Source organism: Dermochelys coriacea, chromosome 10 (assembly GCF_009764565.3).
Source record: "Dermochelys coriacea isolate rDerCor1 chromosome 10, rDerCor1.pri.v4, whole genome shotgun sequence".
Taxonomy (NCBI): domain Eukaryota; kingdom Metazoa; phylum Chordata; order Testudines; family Dermochelyidae; genus Dermochelys; species Dermochelys coriacea.
The window spans coordinates 59,502,196-59,525,477 of record NC_050077.1 but is presented as its reverse complement, the minus strand read 5'-3'; the positions used below and the strand labels follow the sequence as shown (position 1 = coordinate 59,525,477).

Genomic DNA, 23,282 nt, shown 5'->3' with positions numbered 1-23,282 from the left:
TAAAAGGGCTCGAGGCTTCTGGCCGGAGCCCCGGGCCCTTTTAAATCGCCACCAGAGCCCTGGGCAGCACAGGCCAAGCAGTGCGGATGGGCTGACTGGGGGAGGCTGACCCCCAGTCCTGCCCCTTCCACCCAATGTGCCAGGTCCCCGTACCAGTAAGTCTTCTGTGTTACTTTCACCCCTGCTCTAGGGTGTGTGTTTTTCAGATCCCTGAGCAACATAAGTTATACCGACATAACTGGTAGTGCAGACATAGCCTTAGGGAATTTAGGGAAGATGTAAAGAAGGGAATTACATCACTTTGGATGAGCAGAGTCTGCTGCTTGCCAATACTTTAGTACGAACATGCTCGGCAGCCCTGATGGACCAATACCGTTAATCAAGATTGGGATCCTTCAGTCTTTTCTTGGGCAAAACTCCCATTGTTTTCATAGATTTGCCCAAGATAGATATGCAGGACACTGTCGTAACTTATAAAGTTAAATTTATATACTGTTATTTTTTGTCTGTACTTCAGTGTAATGTTAACTTCTTTACAGGTATGGGGCAGGGGAGTGGGGGGAGAGATTAGCTGTAAATATATCCTGAAGCCCTCGAATAATATTATATCAGACACACAGCTGCTGCAAATATAACGTTTACTATATACACACACAAACCAGTAGGGGCCCCCCGTCATCTAAATAAATGCACACGGTAGCTTTATCTCATTAATTTTCTATGAAATGATTAATTTTGGAGGAATGGCAGATGAATTGCAGTATGGAATTATATGCTCCCACTTCCTCTCTATGCACAGGTACTTTCTTTGACATGGGAAGTACATACTTTAGTTTTCAAATTTTGCATCTATGCATGCCAGATGTAATAACAAATAGTGATTGAATGTGAAAAAAGTGACTATTTTATTGCAGCAGTTTCACTCATTTAAGGGCCCCATGGTTAAACTGTTGCATTATTTTGCTTTTGTAATATGGATTTACTTCCTGAGGCATCTAGTTATCTGGGACCATGGGTCTTGAACCCTGGTCCACAGGGCTCATTGGAGCTAGCAGATTCCAATCTGCAAAGTTTTGATAGAATAGGAGCTGAACTCAGCCAGAGGACCCCAGTCCTGGGAGCTGATCAGCAGAACACTGAAAGAGCCCTGACTGCTCCACAACCTACTTAAACCCGGTACAGGAACAAGAAGTTGCCTACACAAGTAAGATCCATCTTGCTCTAGAACGTGTGCCTTGTGCTTCCTGCTCCCCTTGCTTGACTCTGGTTATCAATCCATGGTTAAGCTCTCAATTTTGTCTCCTGTTTCTGATCTCCTGGTGACTTGACACCTGACTCTCAGTTTTGCCCCCTGGCCTGTTTCAGACTCTAACCTCCAGATATCTAACCTGGCCCAACTCCTGCTTTGACCACTACGTCAGACTGCCCACATCCTCATTGTTGCCACCTGCATAGGATACATTGAATTTTAATGACAGCTCAGGAAAAGAGTTAAACATTTCAGTTACCTTGCTGGAATTTTATTTTACATCTTCGCTGGAGCAGGAATACTTTTAAACCTGTTGTTATAATTTACATTTATTTAGCATGAGTTCATCTGTGTGTATATATGCAGTATCCATGTTCTGCAGCACTGTTATAAGCATAGAGACAACTAAGCATGTGATTCTGATCTCCTGTCTGTTTTACACTGACAAAACTCCATTACCATCTAGGGAGTTACTCCTTGGCAGAATTGTTCCCTCTGCTCTTGCCTTTGGCAAGCCTCAGTGCAAGAGGTATTATAGGGATGGGTTGGGGCTTGTCAAGGGCAGGGTCTTTGTAGTGCAGAACTATAGCCAGACTGGGCAGCTCAAAGTTACAGCAGCCTATTGGCCTGCCTAAATTATGTAGGATCTCTTGGACCCCAGCCAGCCCAGAATCCCAAGGTTACAGAAGTGAATTAACGATAGCTTTCCCCAGGCTCTTAACCCTGCCTTTCGTCTACACTGCAATTGTACTAATCCAGAGCTCAGACCCATCCCCATCGCTTTGCAGTGTAGCTGCGGCCCCAGTTGACTCAGGTCTCGGGAGTCATCAGCAAGTGTCCCCTGGAATTGTGGGATAACTTCTTTAGTCCTCTTTATCCCAACAATCTGCAGTCCACTCTGTTGAAAATGATAGCCACCATCTTTCTCCCTCCCAGCAAGCAGCAGCAACTCAGGTCAGCATTAACCTATTCTGTTTCTGATCACCAATCTGCAAGCACACTATCAGAGAGCCTCCTGGGTTTGCAATGGATAGCGAACCGATCAAGACTTTCCAAAGCGAGCTGTAATGTGCAGGGTGGGCAATGAAGTTTTCCCACAGTGCACCATGGTCACATTTCTGGGGGTGCTAGGGACTCTGGGAGATGGTTACTTTGGGTCGGGTCTGTGCATTTCAGAGCCCTAGGTTCAAGCACAGATTTGAAGTGTGTTAACATAAGGTATAAATACAATGGAGGCACTCAAACTGAGGGTTCCCTAACACAGGTCAGTGACTCGAGTCCCACTAACCCTGGGCTTACCTTGCAGTGTAGACATACCCATAGTCTTCAACTTGACCTTCTAACTTGTGTGTAAATTACAAACTGCTAACATTTTTGCCTCAGGATAGTTACCCTGTGTTAGCTAACATGAGGTAAGAACACACTTTTTTCTTTTTGTGAAAATGCACCCAAGATCTTGTATCTCAGCTGTCCTACATTCTCATCCCTCTTTTCAGTCATTTCATCTGCCAAGGTGTAAAGTTGGTCTATGCCTAAAAGTGAAAGCTGACATAGCTATGTTGGTTGGGGGTGTGAAAAAAACAACCCCCTGACCAACATCACTATGCCAACCTATCCCCCAGTGTAGACACAGCTATGTTGATGAAAGAACGTTTCCGTTGTTGTCGCTACCATTGTTCAGATAGGTAGCGTTCCTACAGCGATGGAAAAACCTCTTCTGTCAGTGGCTGTGTCTACATTACGGGGTGATACCAGCACAGCTACGGTAAGGTAGCTATGGAAAAACCTCTTCCGTCAGTGGCTGTGTCTACACTACGGGGTGATGTCAGCACAGCTACGCTAAGGTAGCTATGCCACTATAACGTCTGTAGCATGACATACCCTTATGGTCCTGCCAAATTGCCAGAACGTCCTGCAGTGTGAGAATGCTTCTCAGCCTCTGTACTACTGGGATCATTCAATTTTCTCAGACTGGTATGACGTTCCTCTCCACAGTCTGTGCATGCTATAGCTAGAAGGAGCTCAAATGTTATGGATTGTATGAGCAGTGCTCCCATGCAGCTGGGACAAGGCAGAATGAGATAGGAGAAGTGCTAAGAGGCAGAGGATTCAAAAGAAAGGGGGAAAAGAAATAAGAGAACAACAATTTAGGGAAATCCTCTTTCTTTCTTTCATCTGAAGAAGAAGCTGAGTTTATCCATTGGGAAAGCATTAGGTAAAAGCAGGAAACAACATTTCTTCAAATATACAAAATGCACTCATCTGCCTTGAGGACTAACTCTATAGAAAGTTTGAAGTTTACAAACTAACCATTTCTTAACCTATTCTGCACATATATATATATATATATATATATATATATATATATATATTTTCCTATATAGCACAACAGGGTCTTGGTCTCTGACTAAGGCTCCTTAGTTATTACGATAAAACAAACATATAATAAGTTACACCAGGCCTATTATATTCCCCTCACTAACAAAATGGTTGAGTTGACATGATCTTGCCATCAGTTTGACCTCTTTCTTATCCCATGATTCCACTACTGATTAGCTGACTGGTTCAGATAACATAACCAACTTGCATCTTTTCTGAGGTTCCAGAAAGTTAACTTTGGTCCTGATTCTCCTGAAATACTCATCTCTTGGAATATGGCGATCAGCACTTATTTAGCCACATGCATGCCACATTCATAGGGTGACCATATGTCCCATTTTGGTCAGGATAGTCCCTTTTTTGAGTCCTCTCCGGGCCGTCGCAACATTTTTGGCAAAACTGGGCCTTTGTCCTTTTTGCTCTTGCCAACTGATCATCATGCACCAAATGCACAGTTTTGCCAAAAAAAGTGGGGTGTGACCTCTAGCAAAGAGCGGAGGAACATGTGGGGGAGAGGGGGGCAAGCAGCAACACGCGCACTGTGCAGGAGGGAGGGCTCTGGAGAGCAGCTTTGGCAGGGCCAGCTCTGCGCAGGCAGGCAGCAGGGGGGGCGCAGGCCACTCCCACACTGCAGGGAGGGAGAGGGAAGCCCTGGGCCTGCCCAGGGCAGGTGACAAGGAGGGGTTTGGGAGGGAGGGAGAGCGGGGCCTCGAGCCAGCCCCATGTTGGGGGGGGGGCCCCTCAGGCCAGCCCTGTGAGGTGTCCCATTTTCCCTTTGGGAAAATATGGTCACCCTACATTCAGTAAGGATCCACTGCAGAAATGTCATAACATGTGATATGTCTCACTTCAGTTCTTTCTAATCAAGCAGGAAACACTGGAAATATTATGAAAGCTTGACCCTGTGAGACTTCTAGTCTAGCTGAACTGGTTCTGAAAGTCTTTCAAAGGCTGAAGTGCATCTGTCTTTCCAGGTTTCCCCAGGGGTCCTTATTATAATGTTCTTAAGGGAGACAGCACCTCCTTGTCTTGTTTGCTCTAGGTTACATGGCATCACCACTGGGTTAATAATTTTCTCCATCTACTATTGTACTTAATGGTTGGTAGTACACTTACCCTTCTCTATTCTTGCGGGGCTTCCCCTGTTCCTGGTGAGCCCCGGTGCGCTTATCAGGGTCTTACATTCCTTGAAATTAATAGAACGGAACCGTGTTTTGAAGAGAGACTGGCCGGAGCTGCGAAAAGGGAGCTCTGCTCTGTCAACCAGCCGAAAGCGGAGTGTGCTGGGGCCCGGGGGGCTGGTTCTCGGGGAGGTTGTTCTCACCACGCTCCTGCAGCCTGGCGTGATAGGGGCTGAAGCCAGTGAACAAAGCAGGGCTCAGGAGCGAGGGGTTACTCCGCGCACGACAGGGGAGGTGCGCACACCGCAGCCAAGGGCTCTGGCCGGAGGCGCTCACAGGCTACCACAGCCTGGGCAGCGCGGGTCAAAGAGCCACCGCTCCGGTGGGGGCAGGGCAGCCCCCGCTGCTCGGGGCGCCTGTGAAGCCCCAGGGCCCGCGCCCCTGCCCGAGCGGGGAGCCCCGCCCTCGCCTCACCTGCCTGGCCCCGCGGCGCCCCTGACTCCTCCCTGGCTCGGGGTGGGGTCTCCTGGCCGGGCTGGCCCCCTCCCCGCCAGCGGAGGCGGGGTGTTGGTGCTTAGCCCTCAGCGCGGTCGTGCCGGGCTCGGGCGGCGAGCAGGGCGCTGAGGGGAGCCGGCTGCGGGCAGGTGAGAGCGCGCAGCGCCCGAGCGGAGCCGGGGACGAGGCAGGCCGGGGGGCAGCCGGGCGCCTCTGTCACCGACTCCCCCGGAAAGAGCCGTGCCCGGCCGCAGCCCCCTTCCCCGGGCACCCGGGCACTTACGGCCGCCCGGGGCGGGGGGGAGCGGCCTCGGTGGTCAGGGCACGGGGTGGGGTCTGCTGCCCGGGGCGGGGGGCGCGGCCGGGCTGGCCTGGGCGCTGCCGCCCGGGCGAAGGAAGGGGATGGGCTGTGGGGCGCCTGAACGCGTCGCTGTTGCTGGGACGTTGCACTGTGGCTCCGAGTTGCTGAGCTCACGGGCTGTCTCTCCTTTACGCCGGCTTCCTCCCGAAGGCCAAGGACGTGGAGTCCTTCCCCTCGGGAACGAGCTACTCAGCCCAAGCTGCTCCTTCTTAACTCGTCTGACAAAAACGGGGAGGCTCCCCGGAAGCGCTGTTAATTGCACCCTTGGTAGTAGTGCTTCAGGAGGGCATCGACAGCCCTGAAGTGTCCCATTAGCATTGCTTCGCTGGGTCAGCTCCACCTGGACTGTAAAGGTGGGATTGCGAGTGTAGTCTGACCCTGGTGTTTCTTTCACTGTTGTACGTGGTATAGGGGTTAAAGGCTAGTAGCTACCTGGCCCCAGCTGTGCAGGAATGTAAGCTCTTTGGGGCAGAGCCTGCTCTGTGTGTTTGTAGGGCCCTTAGCATAATGGGGCTCTGGCACTAGAAACGTCAAATAAGAGAAATCAAGCTCTAATTTCTGCTGCCACTGGTGGAGCTGAATCAGTAATAGCAAGGAAAGCAGGGAGAATTTTAGAGGAAATAAAGTCAGTGAAAACCAGACCTGTGTCTCACCAACTTCCCCTTCTTCTGGTAAAGTTCTCTGGGCAGGAACTGTATTTTCATACCTGCTGTGCAGCTCACTGGTGATGCGTATAGTAATAATGTACTGGAAGGTGTTGGCCCTACCCTTAGATTTCAGATCCCATGCTGCTGGGAACACAGGTAGGGTTATCATGTGTCTCAGAAGTGTGTGGGTATGGAGTTGCATACTAGGCTGCCTGTTGGCTAGGGTTAGTGTGGGCATAATCTTAGCACCCTCGAACCGTGACCCTTTGGTGTAGATGGGGATGTGCCAACTTGTAGACGCACATTCTTCAGCAGATTCCAGGGATTCCTGAAGTGCCCCCCCCCCCCGACTTCTTCTTCTCTCTTTTATTCTATGAATTAATTTATTTTTGAGAAGGTGATTGTGCCTGCTTTGTGTGTGTGTTCACTTGCATAGGAAAGCCTTGGAAGATAATTTGCCCATTCATTCCTCTTCCAGTTAACCATGTGAATGATATGTTATATGTGTTTGTATATGATGATAGCTTTATAGCAAGATCAATGCTGCCTCTGGTGACTATGGACTAGCATCAGCAGCTGGCTGAAGAACAATTTGTCACAGCTTTTACTTCTAGCCTGTACTTCCCCGCAACATGTAATTTTCTTGCTGTATGAGCTGAATTTTTGTGCAAGGTAGAATAATTTTTAAAAGGATCATTGCTGAAGATAATGGAATAGTATTCAGAGGGAAGTAATGGAAGTCCATACTTGGAGACGCATGGGTTTTTGTTTTTGTTTTTTTATCTCAACACCTCCAGTGTGCTTGACTTGTACAAATGTAGAAGACATGGTCTCTCTCCTGAGGATTGTACAGCATAAGACCTGGATCCTGCAAATGGATCTAGTGGGTCCTTAGGACTCCTTATGGATGTGAGGGTACACCTGATCAGCTGCCAGGATTAGTGTTGAAATCATACTCTGACAAATCAGTTCAATTATATGGAATAGCTGCACCATAGTTAAGGTTGCATTACAAAGTTCAGTTTAATAGGAGCATTAAACCTTTATTTTGTAAAAATCTTATTTAAATGGCTAATGCCAAAACACAGAACATAAACTTTGAGCACAATTTGAATTTTTCACGGTGGTTTGATTAAAAATGAATTAATAAAGAGAGAATAATAATTTAGAAATCACCCCTTTGAGCAATTTTTCACTGGATTGTCTCATGCAAAACCCAGAAAAGCTTCCCTAAAGTATGGAATGTGTGACAGCCAGATGTGCTGATTTGTTGATATAATTGATAGACAGGTATATGAGGTCGCTATTAAAAAGTTTTGTGATAAACTGCAAATTTGATTACATTGGGTATTTATTACTTTTGGGTATCTGTTGGAGATGGAAATGAAAGCCTTATAGAGAATTAGAGTGTGTTATCAGTATTGTTGCAGGCAATGTGAAATTAGAAAAGAATGCACAATCTTTCCTCTTAGGTTCTTATTTCCGTTCTTTTAGGGTTTTGGATGGATAGGATGTGTTGTGCTGCAATCATTACTGCCACTAAACTTAGCTATTGCTTGCTAATTTAGTCTGAAGGGCAGAATTTCAGGAAGTATAGTTTTTTATTTTCACATATATATTATCCACTTGTAGATTATTGCTGAAAAGCTTTGTAGAAAAAGTATATTTTCAGGAGTGATATAAATTCAGACTGACTGAACACAAAGAGATACTGAGTAAGGAGCAATCTTGCATTAGCCAGTGCAATGGACTAGGTGATTTAATAATTTTCCTCATCTCTAATTATAATTTTTTGTTTGCTTTGTTGTCATGGTAGAGTGTACTGTATTCAGTGGTTTGTGTTTGTGCATTTCCACCAAAGTTAGGATTAATTGTTTTTCTTGAATCTTTCACAGACATGGTGTGTGTTTTTTTTTTTTTTTTCCTGGAATCTTGGCTTTTGGTTAACAAGTCTGCTTTGGAAGAAAACATTTGTAATTGTTTTTCAGTAATGAAAGGTGATATGTTTTTGTTCTGAGAAATGTCAAGATGTCTGCTATCAATGAATGTGTATTTTAGGAGTCCTTGTGGCACCTTAGAGACTAACAAATTTATTTGCGTATAAGGACTCCTCCTTGTTTTCGCTGAAACAGACTAACACAGCTACCCCTCTGAAACCTATCTTAGAAGGAACATTCAGCCAGGTTATAATTACCTGTATAGTTAAGTATAAGATATTTAACATTTAGTGTAAAAATAGAATATAATATTCTTAAAATGTAGTATCTAAGAACCCATAAGTAACTTGAAAATATTTAGTGTGCTGCTATGTATGCATAATGTGAGCAAACATATTTTGAAGTATCTAGAATGTTATCTATTTAAAGTGGCTTAGAAATGGTTTTTGAAGAGTTTATCTTTCAGATTATTTCTGACATTTGGTGTTTGTGTAGTTCTGCACATACTGCAGTGATTTCTGATAAAGGAAATGGTAGTATCTTCTTCATGGCTTAATTTTTTTCATATTTCTAAGATTCAAAAAAGTTCTGCAAGAGTTGCTATGCATTTGTTTAGTTAAAAATTTTCTTTCTAGGATACATACTCATGGGATCAATCCCAGGGAACATGAAATGTTACTTGAGCGTTAGTGCAATGCAAACTCTGTAAAACAGTAATCTAAAATAGATTACAATAATGTAAAAAGTAAAAATGGAAATGGAAGAGTAATGGGTATCCTCATTAGCACAGCCAAGAAAAATGTATTATGCACAAACTTGTGGTGATTACTGATGAGGTGATCCAACTATGGATGTGCATTGCGTTTATCTGCTTACAATAGCTGTTCTTATTCTCCATGACAGACCAGCTCCTTTTATTTAATACAATACTTATTTTTTGTTAGTCTAATAAATGGTATAATCATTTATATTATCCAAATTAATTCCTAGCAAAGCAGCACGTATCATATCTGTTATATGTGTTGTTAGATTATCAGACTTGCACTATCAGTGTTCCTGACATTGCACTTATGACTACAATGTGGGTGTGGCAGGATCCCCAGGGTGCAACCTGGGGCTGTGGGACCACTTTGTCCCCTTAACTATCCAACCTCTGCTGTCTCTCACAATGCTTTGCTAGTGACAAGCAGCAAACCCCTCCAGGCGCTGTTATCACTCAGCACAACAGCATGTAGAGCCTCACATCCAGCTGCTAGATTGCATGAATGCTCCCAGAGCCACTCATGAATCACACAGAGAAAGGCACACTGCTCAAGATGAGCAGTGCAAGTTTATTAATTGGTTCACCACTTCATCAATGGAAAGTGGATATATACCAGCCTTTGTAAACTTGAGCAGATTTACCAAACACTTAAGATAAACTCACTGGTAAAGATAAACAGTAAAACAAGTTTATTGACTGCAAAAGATAGATTTTAAGTGATAGGCAAAAAGTCACAGTGGTTACCAAATTAAAATAAAATACTGTATAAGCTTGCAGTCTAAACTCTCAACCCTATTAGACTGGGCAACATCTAGATTAAGCAGTTTTCTCACCCCACTGGATATTGCAATTTATAATACACAGGTTTCACTCTTGAAACCTGAGCCAGTCTCCTCTGTTGGAGTCTTCAGTCTCTCAGTGTCCTTGTTGTTTGCAGCATAGGTGTGGGAGAGGAGGAAAGGCCAAGTATGGGGCCACTGTGTTCTGTTTTATACCCTTAGTCCATGTGCTTGGAGAACACAAGTCCAGGCATGTCTGGTGGGCATTGCTGAGTCACCAGGCAAGGTTGAGCAATTTCCCTGGTATGACCTCGTACAAGTGAGTCATTGCATTGTAGCTCTCTTGCTGGACGATGGCTACTGATGGTGGTTCGACACCTGCCTGTGCATTGGTTATCCCCCTGGTTATTGTCTTTGTGGAGCTAGTGTCTGGGCGCTTCCCAAACCAACAGCATATTTAAGTGACAAACGTATAACATAATTCTCATAATTTCATATGTATTAAAGATATATATATTTAAATGGAACTGTGTGTTTCAGCAGATCATAACCTTTCCCATGATACCTTACAAGGAATGCTTTGTATGCAATATCATAATTGTATACAAATGATGAATGTGGGGGTCGCAGAGTGCTCCCCTCGCATGTAGAGTGTCACAGTGGGTTTCCCTTTACAGTGGACATTTGGAAGAAATGGAACTTAACTCTCTGAGTCTAAGGTGGGTCTATGCTACGTTTTGAAACCTGCAGCAACGAGTCTCAGAGCCTGAGTCTACAGATATGGGCTTGCGCTACATCGCTAAAACCAGCAGGGTAGACATTATGATTCAGGATGGAACTTGGGTTCTGAAGCTCACTCTTCTCCCCAGGCCGCTGAGCCCCTTTGAGACTCACTGTTGCAGGTTTTAAAACATAATATAGATTTTCCCTAATAGGTGGCTTCCTCAAAACTGGGCCATGGATGCAATCAATTTCATTTCTGTGCAGTCTTAGAAGTTTACTTCAATAGCAGGATGAAACATATTTTTATGGTGAATAAGAGTATAATGTCTATTCCAATTCCTACCCATCCTATATAGCTAAAAGTGGATCTTTTGGGGAACAGGGTTAAATTTAGTTTGCCTGGAGGCTGCGATGTCATCTGGAATGTAAAGGTGAAATGGCATGACCTCTGACTTGAATACTTAACCCTTTGGTCATAGAGTAACATAAGATAAATGTTTTTACAAACTGGTAGTAAGCCAATTAGTTAGCCTAGGCCACAAAGTTAAGCTTCCGTGCCCCTCCTGGAAACAAGCTGTTTGTATTGTAAACTGATCAAATATGTCAAGGCTAGGAACCTGCAATTTAAAATGGTGTATAACAATTTGAAAACAAGGTCTTCGTAATTGAAACACTAGCAAAACTTTAATTGTAGTGTCTTTACTATGTAATATTTTGACAGTAGATGACAAGAACAATCTTTTTATTACAAAAAGAATGAGTTCCTCTTTAAATAATATTACTGTTATTATTTGTATTATTTTAGCACCTAGGTTCCTATAACATCAAATGATCTGTTCTCTGAACATTCTAGACTTATTTTTTAAACTAATTTTGTAATTTAATGCTTTCAGTAGGAATTGCACTCCAGCTTCACATAAGACTGTTATATGATATGCAAAAACCTATATGGCATTAATATTGTGAAGTCAGACTCTCACAGTTAGTAAATGAAAGGATCAGCTTGTGTTAGCAAAGTTAATTTGTCCATATAAATATATAACTTAAATATACACTAACAGCCTACTAATTAAAAAATGCTACATATGTAATATACCGTATATACTCGTCCATAAGCCGAATATTTTTGGTAAAAAAATAACGCATCAAAGAGTGGGAGCCGGCTTATAAACGGGTCTACACCAAAATTTGGTGATTTTAAACTCTATGAAATCATTGAATTGAATATCTAATACATTGTTGTTTTGGTTATCTGGAGCGTCTGCAGGCATGGAGCCCCTCAGTTCCCTGTGGCCACGGTTTGCCGTTCCCAGCCAAGGGGAGCTGCGGGAAGTGGCATTGGCTGGGAACGGTGAACCGCGGCCACAGGGACCTTAGGGGCTCCATGCCTGCAGATGCTCCAGGTAAACAAAATGTCCCAACCCTCTAGTTGCTTACCCTGACAGGCTGGGAACCAAAGTTTACCAACTCCTGAAATGTAGGGCCGGTTTATGAAAGGGTCATACAGTTTTTACTATTTTTACCTATCCATCTTGGGGGGATCGGCTTATAAACAAACAGGCTAATGAACGAGTATACACGGTAGTTATTGAAACCTTAACATCTGCATTTCCTGACTTTTTGAATGCTTTTTAAAATTCATACACAAACATGAGTCCTATGGTTAGACTATTTGCGTATGTAAGCCTTTGCAGGATCAGGGTCTTTACCTACAGTATATTAGTGCAAGTTTTTTTTTCTTTTTAAATATACAAGGAGAAGAGTTTGGTAGCGAACCATTGCAGTTGCACTGTGGAGTTGTGCAATGTTTGCGAACTGGCAATAACACAACAAAAACCTAATAGAAATATTTTACTGCACTTGTGCACAAGTGAATGCACTTAAAATGTTAACGTATTTTTTCAAAATTTCTAGATGTCATGTTTCTTATGGAAGACTAACTATAAATGAAGTTTGAACTTCTAAAAGTTCTGGCATGTTGAGTTACTTGTTCATGTAAGTTTATATAGTACTAGAAGGGAGTAAGTAATTTCTCATCATCCTGTAAATGGAAGTGATTGAAAAGATTTTGCTCACAAATTCCCAAAACCTTTGGACTGAAGTCAAGCATTGGAAGCTTCAGCCCAAAAGTGTTTTTCAGAAAGTTACGAGTGGGGCTTACAATGAAAATTGAGGTGTTACTTGTTTGCTAACTGTAAAATATACAATAAGTTTATTATAGTGCAGGGGTCGGCAACCTTTCAGAAGTGGTATGCTGAGTCTTCATTTATTCACTATAATTTAAGGTTTCGTATGCCAGTAATAAATTTTAATATTTTTAGAAGGTCTCTTTCTATAAGTCTTTACGTACAAAAGTAGTTTAGTTATATATTAAAGTAAATAACATTTTTAAAATGTTTAAGAAACTTCATTTAAAATTAAATTAAAATTCAGAGCCCCCCGGACCAGTGGCCAGGACCAGGGCAGTGTGAGCGCCACTGAAAATCAGCTCGCGTGCCGCAGGTTGCCTACCCCAGTTATAGTGTATGTTATGTGTCCATCACATGAAGATTTGGGAAATTGAAAAGGAGAGAGTAAAGAGCTAACCTGAAAACATATATCAGAATCTGTTTTTAGTTTTACCGTAATATTTACTGGTACCTCTTGTACTGTGGTTACCTAATAACTAATATTGATAAATGACACGTTCAGTGTGTTGTTAAGTTTTTGGTTTATTGATGAAGCCTGGCTTAAAATCAGCTCTGAATTTTTGAACTTTGCCATGAAGTTAAAGTGTAATATTAAGGAAGTACCCTGTGTTCTTTCGGGCAAAGTTGTGTTCTTTTTCTTAGAAATTAGCCAAAAGTAGAAATTGGCTTAGCTTCACTCTACACACCATCGTATTTTACCAGTCTGGCTTCTAAATCCATTACCATAGTGATTATGACATAATAGTAATGTCTAGACCTTCCAGCCAGTATTGTGATGGAAATTTTAAAACAGGCCTCTAATACAAGGCACATTATGAGCCTGAGTCTGAAAAGTGCTCAGTGATTCAGGGTACAACATGGTGTATGAGAGTGAATTTTGTAGGCCAACAGTATTTGCGTTATGTAGTAGATGAAGATCTGAAACAAAGCACTGACTTTTCATGAAGAAAAGTATCTTAATGAAAGCAGAGCGCCTGAGCTGGCTGGACATGTTCACAAAGATCCTATTCTCATCTAAAGTAACCACTGTTGTATTGAAGAGATTTTATCAGTCTAAAAATCCTGGAGAATTTAATACACAGTAATGTTACATTATTTATCAGTTATGTCCGGTCTATAAATAACATAGTGAAGCACAAAAACACAGAAATGAAAAATTATGGCCGTCTCCTCCTCCATTCTCAGACACACACTTCATTACTAGGACCACCACCGTGCATTTTTGATAGCACACTACCACCTTAACTTTGTCCCAGCAGGGATGCCAGACTCCAAATGTGAGTGAACAGGATTTTCCAGAACTGTGCAGAAAGGATAATGATCTGTGTGGTGGTGGTGGTAGGGAGTTTAGTTAAAGGATTAGTGGAAAGCTGGCATCCCTATTAGGGCAGAGTTAAGGTTATGGTGTATTGTCTGCGGCCAAAGACTATACCCTTTCTTCCCCAAAGCTGTGCATCCTGCAATTTAAAGTGACAGATGTGTACTGTATACAATTGTAACATTTTCAGTCATTTTGTCTATGTAATACATTTGAAAAATTGTAAATACTACTATAAGTAGTAAAATATTTTTACATTCAAAGCACTGCACCAGAATTTGTCCGATAATATTTTCACCAGCTAGTCTGATAAGCTGCAGAGCTCAATGAATACTGTGAATAAAGCGTATGTTGAATTATTTTTCAACGTTAATACGGGTAAAATTCCTCAAATAATTTGTTGATTACTATTTGAGGAACCCAGTTTAATTTATTTCCTTATTTATTGCCCACTGTCTGTTAGGAGGAGTGTGGGGTGTATGAGGTGGCTCAGGGAAGGGGGTTGGGGTGCAGGAGGGGGTGCACAGTGCGGGAGGGGGCTCAGGGCAGGGGGTTGGAGTGCAGGAGGGGTGCGAGGTGCGGCAGGGGGTTCGGGGCAGGGGATTGGGATGCAGGAGCGGTATGGGGTATGGCAGGGGGTTGGGGTGCAGGCAGGGGGCTCAGGGCAGGGAGTTGGGATGTAGAGTGCAGGAAGAGTTCAGATTGTGGGCTCCAGCCCAGCACTCTATACCTCCGGGGTGGCAGCAGCACGCACCGGGGCCAGCGCAGGCTATCTGCCTGCTCCGGCCCTGCCCCACACCGCTCCAGGAAGCAGCTGGCACCACGTCCCTGGGTCCTCTGTGGGAGGGAGGGCAGAGGGCTCTGTGCGCTGCCCTTGCCTGTGGGTACCTCCCCAGAAGCTCCTATTGGCCAGGGTTCCCCATTCCCACAGGAGCAATGCTGCGGGCCAGATCCAAAGCCCTGAGGGGCCGGATCCAGCCCTTGGGCCGTAGTTTGCCCACCCCTGTGTTAGGGGCTTTCCAGACAGGTGAGACGGCACAGTGCCTGCCCTTTGGAGCTTGCACCCCAAGGATCTCTCTTGGTCTTATATTCCACATCATTTCTGTCTTTCCTACCATGTCTTTTCCTATCTTTTGTCTTCAGTGTCCTGTTTCGGTCTTTCTTCTGACTCCTTTGTCTTCCCCTCCCCAACACATTAATTACATTCTCTACTTCCTCTCCTATTTTTTCTTTTCTTCTCCCATTTCTCCCCCAAATCATACTTTTCATATCATGCTTTTCTTTTCTAATTTATCCCATCATTTCTCCCTGTCTTTCTTCCACCCTCTCACACCCATCCAGGCATAAGGCTTGGAAATCGGGTTTGTCACTTACAGCTGGAGGACTAAACGTACTAGCTGCAGACTGGTATTAAAGATGGGGAATATTGTTATCCAGGTGCAAAACTCAGGTGGGAAACTAATCCCAGTTGCTTGTCAGGGTGCTGATCATGCTTTCTAAATCTGCTCAAGGAAGGGGGGAATGCAGGCAGCTGCCATTCCCACCCCCATTCCGAACTCTGCAGAGGTTTCTGCTGGGGGAAGGGATGTGCAATCCAAGAGGATGAAAATTGTCCCTCCTGAGATCTTGGAAATTGGTTTGAAAACAATAAGAACAAAAACATACCTCAAGGCTTTAGTAACTTCTCGGAGCTGTCCCATCCCAGGAGGAAGTCTGCCAGGGGCAGAAGCCCAGGCCTTCTGCAGCCTCCAGACTTGCTCAGTGCTACGCACCGATGAAGTGAGCTGTAGCTCATGGAAGCTTATGCTCAAATAAATTTGTTAGTCTCTAAGGTGCCACAAGTCCTCCTTTTCTTTATGCTGATGTGGATGGTGATTTCCTCCAATGGAGTTCCCCTCCATAGGTGTTTCTGTGGGAGGCCAAGGTACTGTCCCTGTATCGTTTTTCAGAGTAGCAGCCGTGTTAGTCTGTGTTCGCAAAAAAGAAAAGGAGTACTTGTGGCTCCTTAGAGATTAACAGATTTATTTGAGCATAAGCTTTTGTGAACTACAGCGTTTTTCTTTCTGGAGAAAGAGCATTATTTTTCCGTGATTTCGCCTGGCCCCAACTTTCTGAACCTAGGGTGGACTTGAGAGCCTGACCTCCAACCTGCAACATCCATACTACTATTTTTGACGCACTAGCTCAAGCTCCACTAGCATGAGCCTGTCTTCCCAGACTGGGAGGCTTGCTCCCATCTGCAGTGTAGATATACCCTAGGAGGCTGAGTGGGAAAAGGGGGACTGTGGTACTCTTATCCCAGATCTTGTGTCTGAATCAATCTCCTCAATGAACAGTTGTCTTGCCTACCTTTGCTGCTTATCCTCACACTGCAGAGAAATTAACAAAATTCCTGTCAGGTTCACTGGTGCCAACAGATTTTTCAGTAACAACGGTGAGAACCAACGGTGGTTGGTTTCCCCTCTTTTGCTTGTTGGTAAAGCAGTGAGTAGCAGCAGAGGAACTGGGGCTGGCTGGTTGCAGACTTAGGAAGACAGCACTTTATTAATTTTACTGCTGTTTTAGGTTTCTTTCTTGAAAGCTTAGATCCGGTAGATGAAAATTTACCAAAAAATGTTTCCTATTCGCCTCAGGTGAAGGGATTTTTCTAACCCAAACAGAGATTGTTGGGTTACTATTTATGTTGCCATAAGTGGAAAATATTACTTGCTCATGGAATAATTATTTCAGACATGTTCGTCTGAGCAGATTAACAAACTTCAGAATCTATTTTGACTTCAGCTATGTGTTAGTGGAGATAAATCTAAATGACAAAATTTTTCACTGTGGTTGAATATTTCAATTTAATGTTTAAACTGGAGAAACTAGCAGGAGGACTGCATGGGTAGAAGATTTAGTGAAGTGGTAGTCATGGAGTCCCCAGTGTTTGGGATTAGAGCACAGTGAATTTGCTTTGACCGTATACCATATCTGCCAACAGGGTTGGCAGTCTCATTGAAGGAGTTTATCCAAGTGTAGTTCTATTTTAAGTAGAATGGAATGGATGATGAAATCCACAGCCAAATATTTTAAATATACTTTAAATACTTAGTTTTTCCACATGTGCCTCTAACTAAGCATTGGATCCTTTGTATTTGAATTACATTGTTCCATTATTTGTCCTGCTGAGACACACTATTCAAATTAGAATGTAAACCTTAATTTCAGACATGATGTAATAAGGGTGCCTTTTTCATGTCCACTTATTTTGTAACATTTTTTGTTGTATTAGAAGGCAAATGTAGCATTCCATTCTGTCCTGGGGGAAGGTGATGGTAAGATTTTCTGCAAAGTACTTTCATTTAAAAGACAAAAACTCAATGTGGTTGGTCACACCAGAAGATGTCTGAGCCATTAGCACATTCACTGACTTGTACAGGGTCCCCCCATGCTCTGCCATGCAGGAATGCTAAAAGTTATTAATATTCAGATAGCCCTGTAAAACTCAAAGATCTGTGCATAACAGAGTCCAGAAGGCAGGAATCTAGGAATCCTCAATTTTACATTAGACACATTCACCATTCTAATGATGCATAAATATAGAATTAAAAACTATAAGTACAGATACTATAACAATGAAAATGTGACTAGTTGGGTAAAAATGGCAATGCTCATAAATCCAGTATTAAAACGCGCACACACCTTTCCCAGAAAATAGTTATCAGCAAGAAGCAACCATTTGGAAAGTTTTAGCACTTTTTGAGCTATCTTAGGACAATAAACAGAGTTTTAAGACTTTAAGTAGAAAAGTATACACATGTGAACACACACACTTATTACCCTTATGTTAATACAAACATGGATGAACAGATTTTGCTTAGTTTCAAAGTAAAAAGGCATCAGATGCAAAAGTGATAAAGTTTGAGCTTTACTGGGCAGGCGGGAGGAGCTACTTTCAGTGATGAGAACCTTATACTAGCTGCATTATGTCCCTTTGAAGGGCTCAGCATGGGTATAGCAAATGTGGCTATATGCAGTCCTTTTTAGGACTGGGGCATTAGTTAGTGGTTTCAGAGTAGCAGCCGTGTTAGTCTGTATTCGCAAAAAGAAAAGGAGTACTTGTGGCACCTTAGAGACTAACAAATTTATTAGAGCATAAGCTTTCGTGAGCTACAGCTCACTTCATCGGATGCATTTAGTGGTGTTACTCACATGGGAAGAATGTGGCACCTTAGAGACTAACAAATTTATTAGAGCATAAGCTTTCGTGAGCTACAGCTCACGAGCTGTAGCTCACGAAAGCTTATGCTCTAATAAATTTGTTAGTCTCTAAGGTGCCACAAGTACTCCTTTTCTTTTTGCGAATACAGACTAACACGGCTGCTACTCTGAAACATGGGAAGAATGTTACACCTGTGCTCTCCAGATTGCTCCAGCAGCAGGAGCCTTTATTTCTGAATACAAATCAGGGGGTTGGTTTAGCACTATCAAGCTTCATGCAAGACTTGACTAATTTACCTGACACTAGTCTGAGGACTTGCAGCCTAGTCTGCAATAGAAAAGGTTCGCCTGTGTAACCATACCGGCATAGCAATACTGACAAACTCTCCTACTCTAAACACAGATTATACTAGCATAAAAGCATTTCTGCTGGTATAGTTTACACCAGTTTTGTAAGTGAAATAAGCTATACCAGCAAAAGCAATTTTATGCCAATAGAACTGTCTACACAAGGGCAATTGATGGTATAGGAATGTTGGGGGCAGGGCAGGGGTGGGAATGCCACTCCTAACTGACCTTTTTATGGTGGTGAAAGTTTCTAAGCCACTAGGCAAGGTGAAAAATACCTATGCAGCCACTGTCCCTGTAATTTAAAGAAGTAAAACTGTGTACAGTTTACAATAGACTTACTGAAAATGTTACCATTAACTATATTAATCTATGGAATGAACTTTTATTGTTTATTATTCATAATTGGTTACCTATCTTGCTAAATATTCCTTTCTTTCAGGCATCACTCCACTTGCTCTCTTATTTCCTATTATAGATCATGGTGTATCTTTTCCTGCATTTTTTAATTGTCTACATCCAAAATTTGGACTGCTTTACTTTTACCAGCATAGTTAAAGTAATACAAATCCTGTGGGGTGCACGCTGGTATAAAGGTAGTTATATGGTTATAGCTTATTCTTGTTCATGAAGGGGAATAAGTTATACTGGTAAAAGGCACCTTTATACTAGTAGAACTGCATCCACACTAGGGGTTATACCAATCCAAAAACTGTGTTAGACCTCTCATCAGAGTCTGTTTCCTTGTTTTCTTTCTCCCTCCAACCTGGAGAATGTTGCTGTTATTTATTATTATTCCTAATTTATAGATTTTAATAGTGGGGGTAGAGGACAGAAAATATAGAGGGGGAAGTTAGATCACACTACATATGGAAGGAAAGAGAGAGGAATATTTGATGTGGTGGGAGAGACAAATACCAGTGCTGAAAACAAGACGGGAAAAGATACATCAGGATATATTTAAAAAAAAAAAGAGAGTAGATAAGAGAGAGAGTTCAATATTTTAATTAATGACTTGGATAACAGTGAAGAGTATGCTCATAAAATTTATAGATGACCCTATGCATGGAGGTTTTGTAAGCACTTCGGAGGACAGAATTAGAATTTAAAAGGACCTTGATAAACTGGAGAATTGGTCTGGAATGAGAAAGATGGAAATGTAATAAAGACAAGTGCAAAGGACTGCACTTAGGAAAAATCAAATGAACAACTACTTCTAAGTGGTAGTTCTGCTGAAAGGGATCTGGAGGTTATAGTGGATCACAAATTTAATATAAGCCAATTATGTGATGCAGTTGTGATAAAGGCTAATATTCTGGGTGTATTGACAGGAGTGTTGTACCTGGGACTTGAGAGGTTCATTCTACTCTACCTGGCTCTAGTGAGGTCTCAGCTTGAGTGCTGTGTCCAGTTTTGGATGCCAAACTTTCAGAAAGATGTGTACAAATCGGAGAGAGTCCAGAGGGTGACTAAAAATGTTAGAAGGTTTAGAAAACCTGAGCTATGAAGAAAGATTAAAAAAAACTGCTTGAGAAAAGAAGACTGAGGAGGGACCTATAACAATCTTAAAATATGTTAAGGGTTATTGTAAAAAGGACAGTGATCTATTGTTCTCTGTGTTCATTGAAGGTAGGACAAGAATTAATAAGCTTAATCCACAGCAAGGAAGATTTAGGTTAGATATTAGCAAAAAGAAAAGGAGTACTTGTGGCACCTTGGAGACTAACAAATTTATTTGAGCATTAGCTTTCGTGAGCTACAGCATCCGATGAAGTGAGTTGTAGCTCACGAAAGCTTATGCTCTAATAAATTTGTTAGTCTCTAAGGTGCCACAAGTACTCCTTTTCTTTTTGCGAATACAGACTAACACGGCTGCTACTCTGAAACCTGTTAGATATTAGGAAAAACTTTCCAACTTCAAGGATAGTTTAGCACTGGAATAGGTTACCAAGGGATGCTGTGGAATCCCCATCATTGGAGTTAACAGGTTAGACCAGGGGTTCTCAAACATTTTTTTCTGGGTCCTGCTTTGAAAATACTTCAGGCTGTGATGATAACTCTCCCCCCTCTTTCCCCCCCAAACCCCCCAAAAAGTGTTAGGAAATTACTGTATATACTCATAGAAGCACTAAATGAAGCGTGTAATCGTTATCCCTGCAGTGGAAGGTGCTGAAGCCTTTCAAAAAGTGTAAACCAACAGTTTTCATGAATAAATATGTGGGTATTTAAGAAACACAGTTTTTGAAAAAATAAAATTGACAACAGGGTACAGTTTGGAAGTGATTGTGGCAATAACCATAGCATTGTCCAAGGCCTGTTGCTTTATATACAACTATGTACAAACAAGTATCTGGACACTTAATGTGAGGGGTGCTGCTATTTTGAAGCACACAGTTTTTTCAGTCGCAACTCCAGGAAACTGAGGCAGACTCTTAAATCAGTTCTCCACATTCACTGTCTGGCTGCCTGACTCTGAAGGCAGTGCCGCCGCCAGCAGCATAGGGTGACCAGGTGCCTGGTTTTCGACCCAAACACCCGATCAGAAAGAGATCCTGGCGGCTCTGATCAGCACCACTGAGCAGGCCATTGACTATCCAATTGACAGCGTTGTGCAGCAGGGCTAGCAGGCTCTCTGCTAGCCTCCGCGCCACTCCAAGGAAGCAACCAGCATGTCCTCCACTCTGGCTTCTACATGTAGGGGCAGCCAGTGGGTTCCAGATGCTGCCACCATCCCAAGCTCCACTCCCATTGGTTGGGAACCATGGCCAATAGGAGCTACGGGGGCAGCGCCTGTGGACGGGGCAGTGCGCAGAGCCGCCTGGCTATGCCTCTGTGTAGGAGTCGTAGGGGGGACATGTTGCTGCTTCTGGGAGCTGCTAGAGGTAAGCGCTGCCTGAAGCCCGCACCCTGACCCCCCTCTCGGGCCCTGGCCTCAGCTCTGATCCCCCTCCTGCCCTCTGAACCTCTTGATCCCAGCCCAGAGCACCTTCCCATACTCCAAACCCCTCATCCCCAGCCCCACCCCAGAGCCCTCACTCCCCAAGCTCTGATCTGCCTCCTGCCCTCCGAACCTTTCTGCCTCAGCCCAGAGCCCCCTCCCATACTCTGAACCCCTTGGCTCTACCTCTGTAACCTGGAGCCCCCCGCACCCAAAACCCCTCATCCCTGGCCCCACCCAAGCCGGAGTCTGCACTCCCTCTCGCTTCCCAACCCACTGCCTCTGCCTGGAGCCCCCTCCCACACTCTGAACTCCTAATTTCTGGCCCCACCCTAGAGCCTGCACCCCTAACCGGAGCCCTCACCCCCTCCTGCACCCCAGGCCTCTGAGCAAGCCTGGTGAAAATGAGCCAGTGAGTGAGGGTGGGGAGAGTGAGCGACAGAGAAAGGAATGGATGGAGTGAGTGGGGGCAGGGCCTCAGGGAGGGGGCGGGGACTCTGAGAACAGGTGGGGCAGGGGGCGGGGCAAGGGTGTTCAGTTTTGTGTAAGTAGAAAGTTGGCAACCTTAAGCAGCAGTGCAGAAGTAAGGGTGGCATGGCCAGCAGCCGCCGCCACTCTCACGACCCCCCTCCAATGAACCCTTTTTAGTCGGGACCCCCAGTTTGAGAAATGCTGTCCTATGCCTTCTAGGTCTGTTGTGACATGTCGCCCAAGTGTGATGATGTTGTTTCATTGTCTTACGATCTCTGAGTTTAGGGCCCTAGGCATAGGCCTATTGTGCTTAGTCCTTAATCCAGCCAGGTTTGCGTGTTTAAAATTGCATTGATTTAATTAAAAGGAACTAGATGATATGAAGTCAAGTGTTTAAAGAATACAATGATAATTAAGACCGTTTAACCCCAGAGAAATGAGAACAATCCCCAGCAGAAGAAATGAAGGGGGATACAGAGGCGTAAAGAGAAGAGAAAGATCTGAAAAACAAATGCGGTAATTTTAATCAAGATTTGATAATGGCAATGAAAAATAAGTTTGATTTCTTCTGTGATGGCACCAGTGTGGTAGACAGTGTTGCCCTGCTTTGGTGAATCAAACTATGAGGAAAAGTTCCCAGTTTTAATGAGGGAAAAGAGTTCGCTGAAGTTTTTTGCTGGGTGTATCTGTCTCTTTCCCCTGATGCCTGGGGAATGTCTAAACAAACAGTAATATATCTCAGAACATTCAAGGAAACTGAGATTTATTATTTGTGTCTGAATGACTAATAGGTGAAAGAAATCCACAAGATAACTTGCATAAGTACTGAACTGTAATGATTACAGAGGCACACAACACCACATATGTATATGTGTGTGTTTTTAAAGTATATGTGTGTGTACGTAGAAGATTGCATTCCATTTTGAATTTAAGGATTCAACACTTGTTGTTTATGAAAAATACAGCATATCCTCCCCAAAATTATAGGAAGTACTCATCAAGTATAGAATGAATTTTCTGAGAACAAGTGAATCCATTAATTGAGTTGTTAAAATTAATTTAAAAATGGGCCTTTAAGCGTCTATCAGTCTTTTTTGTCCTGAATGATCTTGGTAATGGAATAACACAGGCCCTTCAAATTTTCCATATAGTTAATATGCATTACAATCTTGTGGATAGGCTATACGTGAAAAAATTGCTTGTAGTTAAGCTGAATAATTGATGATTGTTGTACCTATTCGTTACAACTGTATAGGCTTACAAATAACTCCGTTCAAAAGACATGGGGTCTATTGTGACAGCAGAGGCAACTGAATGAATCTCATCCTTCTTGTGCATCTAATTTGCATGCCAAACTTCTATTA

The 23,282-nt window shown here is 43.2% G+C and overlaps 1 protein-coding gene across 5 annotated transcripts in view; it reads left to right on the top strand.

The window, feature by feature from the left end:
* Positions 1-4,987: 4,987 nt before the first annotated feature.
* CGNL1 (cingulin like 1) overlaps positions 4,988-23,282 on the top strand; it is a 114,107-nt gene continuing 95,812 nt past the window's right edge. For 2 of the 5 annotated variants that reach the window (XM_038419687.2, XM_038419685.2), the window contains exon 1: positions 5,034-5,393. The gene's annotated coding sequence lies outside the window, so the exon portion shown is untranslated. Of the gene's footprint in view, positions 5,394-5,600; positions 5,959-23,282 lie in introns of those variants that run through there. The other 3 variants (XM_038419677.2, XM_038419686.2, XM_038419678.2) reach the window with 3 other exon arrangements.